The sequence below is a fragment of the Leucopleurus acutus genome, assembly GCF_964270905.1.
Source record: "Leucopleurus acutus genome assembly, chromosome: 15".
Taxonomy (NCBI): Eukaryota; Metazoa; Chordata; class Mammalia; order Artiodactyla; family Delphinidae; genus Leucopleurus; species Leucopleurus acutus.
Genome location: NC_139157.1, coordinates 73520934 through 73526933, shown reverse-complemented (window position 1 = coordinate 73526933; position 6000 = coordinate 73520934).

Genomic DNA, 6000 nt, shown 5'->3' with positions numbered 1-6000 from the left:
TTTTGTTTTGTTTTTAATTCTCTCTCTCTAACCTGGGATGCCAAGTTTAACTAAGGATGACATACTATGAATGACAAATTTCAAAAGGTCATCACAGCCCGTGATTGGAAAAGCCCTTCATTCTCTCTTCCTGCTTCCCTGCCCCCTCACCCCCTTCTTTCTCTTCCTTTCCTCTTGTTCTCTCTCCTTCCCCTCTGCCTCTGGTCATCCTTCCACTCCTTTTATTCTTCCTCTCCTCCTCCTCCCTTTTTAGTTAAAAAAATGCATGTTGTGGGCTTCCCTGGTGGCGCAGCGGTTGGGAGTCCGCCTGCTCATGCAGGGGACACGGGTTCGTGCCCGAATCCGGGAAGATCCCACACGCCGCGGAGCGGCTGGGCCCGTGAGCCATGGCCGCTGAGCCTGTGCGTCCGGAGCCTGTGCTCCGCAACGGGAGAGGCCACAACAGTGAGAGGCCCGCGTACCGCAAAAAAGGAAAAAAAAAAAATAAAAAAAGCATGCTGTAAAAAGTTTCAATACCAAAGTATTTTCCTTTTATAGTTTTTTTCTCTTGCTCCACTCATAAAATATTCTTATGAAGATGTAATGTTAAATGCAGACCCAGACCAAAGTTTGTCTTTTACTTATTTTTGATCCTATATCGTCACAGATGTACTTGTGCGTGTGTATAGTTTAAATCTTTTTAATAGGAAAAACTATATATAATATATAAATTTGAAAATAGTTTTAAATTATTAATTTTAAATGACTCCCAATCTCAATTTCCTTAATCTTAAAGCTTAATCTGGTTTTGAAAATTGCAAACCTATTTTTTTTTTCCACTTAAAAAATTCGGTTACACATTCTTGCTCTACAGCTCATGCTGTTTGCATATATGTATCTGTGTGTGTGCCTCTGTGGATATACTGAACAAATATTTAGTGATGAAACTTTCAGTCCAATAGTTGTAGTTCTAAGCTTATCTGATCATACTGATGAATGTTTAAATTTCCATTGTATTGATCAAAGATGTTAAGTGGCAAAAATGTGTGAACTCCAAGTAATTACCATTATAATTACTATAATGATGTTCATTATAGTATGACAAAATAAAATTAAAAATTGAGGAACAAAGCAAAGAAGAAGTGAGCCCTGTCCAGTTGAAATACTTCATTCAGGACTCATCCAGCTGGGATCTCTCTCAGTTTTCCTTTGGCGTCGTTCCATGGCAGGAAAAGGGGGGAAAAAAGCAAAATTCTGTCACTGCAAAGGTAATGTGTGAGGACAGCCTATCCTGCCAAAAAGGCCACAGACCAATGCCACCTTGATTCTCTTTAATGACCGAGGCAGTTATTCTTTTTAAAGAACATTCCAGTGACTGGTGGAGAAGAACCAGAAGAAGAAACTCAGAGCTCACTCAGGAAGATTTTTTAGACGAATGATTGGATGCGAAAATGTTCCTAGCCAGGAAATTTTTAGCCTTTTTTTTTTTTACAGCTCCCCAGGTTTTCCTTCCATTTTTCAGTCATGTGAACAAACAGCTGTGAAACCAGCCTGAGACTTTCTCTGATGCAGGAGGGAATAACAGGTCACCGGCCATGACTGTGTCTGTTTCCATCAGTCCAGAACAACGGCTCCCCTTTCTGAGCCCAATCACCCCATCCAGCCAATTCTTTACTCAGCAGATGGACTGGCAGGTGGAAATCTTTACAGTTAAACGAGCTCAACTGTCTGTGTGTGGAGGATACGGGACTTAAAAAAAAAATTAAGAGCTTAAAACCTGACACATATGGATTTCCAAATAAGCGTTTCCCATTCCCAAATAAAAGTATTACACTGATCTTCTCTCCAGCCAGTTAATGCCTAGGTAAGAAAGCATGACCTGGCCCTTTAGCATTCACACGTCCTTTTCACTTGAGAGCTGTATATGTAGATGAGGGACCCTGAATAAGAATATACGCAATAATTGAGAAGAAATCAGTGCGAGGCTTACAATTAAGCAAGAATGAGATTCCTTAACTGTCTCCAAGTCCTTAGCACCCAAGGGAATTGCTTTCATGATACAATCATTCTTTTCAAAGTGTAAGAGGAACACTTAACACAAACATACAATCATTCTTTTCAAAGTGTAAGAGGAACACTTAACACAAACACAAACTGGCAATGTTTGCTTGTAATTACAGGTCACTCTTGGCTTTTCTAAAAGACATAAAATAGACAGGGCTAGACTGTGGATGCCTACAGGAAATTGTGTGGGGCAATTTGTGGGTGGTATCACAACTAAGTTTGCATTAAATAACAGTCTTCTACAGTCAAACTTCTTATTTTTTGTAAAAGGTAAATATACTTGGAGGAACAGCCCTACATGATGGCAGAGAAAGTGGTTTGCTTATGTGGTAAGATTTGAAAGACATCTACCGACTTATCCAAAAATATTTCTACCACCAGCCTGCGGTGTTACCGGAAAATGTCTCACCATTCCTTTGGGACATTATCTCCAAAATGTATGTTGAAATGGACTACCTCGCAGCTCTTACAGATTAATCCATTATCACTCAGCACACTAGCAAGAATCTGTTTATTGGGATTCAGGAGCAAAAAAATACAAGAAGGAGCAAGATGCACTTTGCAGAAGAGCCCTGGGGACAGTGAGTGTCTAGAGAAAGCTGAGAGGGACACGGGCGAGTGAAGGGGGCAGGAAAAGAATGGTCCAGGGGATGCCACTGCAGATTTTCTCCTATATCCAGCTCTACATTCCTAAACTCCAGAACGATGCAGTTTACCACCCCTATGAGAGGCATCCTATGCTTCCTTGTCTTGGTGGTGGTTACTTGTCTGTTTGTCCCTAGCCTACTTTTAATTCCTCAGGCTCTGTCCTTAAGATCTCAGTACTCCCATAGCTTGTAGCAGTGGCCTTGTCCATAAGTGTTGTAATAAAACTTATTAAATAAATGAATAAAACCATTACACCGGTGATGGCTACACCGGGATCTTAGCAAATGGGGAATCGGATTTTCTCACTTTCATACAATCCAGGCAAGGGTTTAAAAAAATTGGTGATCAAATCGCTTACCCGACTAGTTATCCTGGCACATTCTATGCACTCACAGGATACTATTACTTTGTCCATTTATAGGTTTTTTTGTTTGTTTTTGTTTGCTTGTTTGTTTTGCTTTATATCTGTCTCCCTGGTTGAATGCTGTGCTATGGAATGAATAAAACCAAAACTTGGTCACCTTTTTATTATCTCATATCATTAAAAATAAATCTTTCCTCCCTTTCTCTGCAACCCACCAGATGCCCCAAATCCCCACCTCACCATCTGTGACCATATCAGCCACACCATACCAAAGAGGCATGAGTGCTTGAAGAATGAAAGGAGAGAAAAAGGAAGGGAAGGATGAAAGGAATGAAAAAGAGAGAGAGAGAGAAGCAGTAAGAAATATATGTACAATCACTTATTTTTTTCCTCCAAGGAAAGCTGTGATTAAATGATCCTCACATAGTAACAGCATGTTGGTTGCTTGGCCAATTCATGAGGAAGGGGCTGCACACTTGAGTCATTGTGCTGAGTTGTCCAGGCTGGGGGTGGGAAGCAGCAGTGGCAAAGGGGTAGTTTCAGGGTCACACCAGCAGTTTGATGTCTCTTTCATCTTGTTTCCACTCTTCCAGAAGGGAATTCTTTATATGATTGTATCATGCCAACGAATTCTCTTACTTTGTAGGTGAAATAGGCTCGGATATGAATATGCCCTTCTCCCGGGGTGTTCTACAAAAGATTACTGAGAAATTGGAGCTACATTTCAAGAAGGTCTTAATTCACATTTATTCAGATAACGTTATACCACCTCAAATTCTGCTTTTAGCTACAGGAGTTGAACGAGTCAGCCTAGTCTTTCAGGGATACTGTTGAGAAACTGTTTACTTTGTCAAGGTCCATGGTTTCATGGGTCATTAGCCATGCCTGCAGCTACTGTACAAAAACTGCCCAGGCAGCAACTTTTCTAAACAGGTCTCTGGAACAGTTCCATTGTCCTTATGGTCTTTTATGGCAGCTCTGTTTCACTTGTTCCTGAATGCATGGCCTGGAAGCCTGTGTTTTGACTCTGGAAGACGTCAAGCTTCTGTACATAGGGCCACTTCTGTCAGTTACTTTTCTCAGCCTACAAGAGCACACGATGACCTATGTATTAGGTAAAGTCTTTGTGTTATTCATTTTTTTTTATTCTCCAGGACATAGAGCCTAAACAGGAGAGGCATTCATTAAATGTTGAATGAGTGTACTTGTCATTGTGAATAAATCAAAACCTATAGACCTTTTTCCTCACCAGTCTCGTAGTAGATTTAAAAAGCATGGATTTTCCAGTTACGTCTGGAAAATTCTCACCAAGAGAGAACTGAGAGTTTACATATCAGTACCAGTAGTTTTTCAGTATACGACAGGACTCAGAGAGTGCAGAACAATTTTAGAATTATGAGGTGAACTGCTCTTCTTGATTTTGGTGAAGTGTGTTATAATTGGGCGGGGAGGAGGGAGACTCCTGAGCTCTTCGGAGCCCTGAAAGGGTTGAGAATCATACCATGGGAGTGGTTTTGGAGAAGTACAATTTTATAATTTATAAAACCTCTGTTGCTTGATTCCCTACATCCCAAGAAACCTGAGGGAAATGAAATGATAACTGGAAAACAAACAAACAAACACACAAAAAGTGTCTAAGTTTCTCAGCAAAATAACATTAACACTGGTACACTGTTTCAAATGTGCCTCTGAAATTTTAAAAGATTCATGAAAGTGCAGAAAACAGGCCCCTACCTTGGCAACAAAGATTCATGTGATGATTCATCACTTTGGGGCTCCAGTAAAGCCCAGACTTCATAGCCTTCTGTAATGCTTGAGGTCATAATGCATAAGAAAGACGAAAAATAAATACAGTGTTGTATAACTATAAAAGATTGAGAAGACTTTCTATCGTTCCCTGGAGTTTGAGAAATCTTCTGAAGTTGGATACAGTAGAATGCCGTTGTAGAAATTAGGCTTCTCAGAAACTCTTGTGGCATTTCAGTTTCTCGTAAACAATTGAGTGAATTTGTTTTCTGTTTCTCAACCTATAAAACTATGGTCACTCTCTCCTTCTCAATTAGTTGTCCAACAAATGAAGTAGAAGTCTAGTAATAACATGATTAAAGAAAACAGTTTGATTTTGTGTTTAGTAACAAAGGGCAACAGTTGTGACGAGAGCAAAGTGCCCTGAAGTTTCAAATGGTCTCTTTGGACAAAAAAAGGAGTGTTGGTCCCAAATCAGCAATCATCCAGCTCCCTAAAGGAAGGTCTCAGGTAGTCTCCTTGTAACAAATTTTTTGAAAAGAAAAGTAATTACTGTGTCCTGCTCCTACTAGATATCAAAGTGTAATATAACACATGATAATCAAAACAATATAATTTTTGTAGAAGAACTGGTGGCCAGATTAAAATGGACAGAATAAATATAGCAGAAGATAACCTATTGTAGGCAAAACTTCAATGTATAATAAAGGTGAGATCATAACTTTGTGGGGAAAAAGAATTATTAAGTGGTACTGAGAAAAGTATTAGCATTAGGGAGGAAAACAGAGCCTTACTTTATAATTTATATAAAAATATTTATATGAAGTAAAATGTATAATACAAAGTCATTAAAAATAGAAAGGCTGTGTGTGTATGTGTATTTATCAGAGCTTGGGTTAGAACAATACATTATGAACAAAATAATTAAAAACTATAACAGAGTAATTTATCAAAAACCTGGAGGTCAATAAACCTGATTAAAAGTAAAAGAGAAAAAACTTAGAAAAAATGCATAGTATATAAGATGAAAACATAATCAATAGGAAAAATATATCCTAAAAGAAGCCTGATTAGAGAAATACAAAAGAAAAAATGTCAATGTCCAATGTATATAAAAATATTTAATCTCATTGATAATATACACTTGGTAGATATGTAAGTTTATATAACTCTAAGAGTAAAAAAATATGGCAATATAT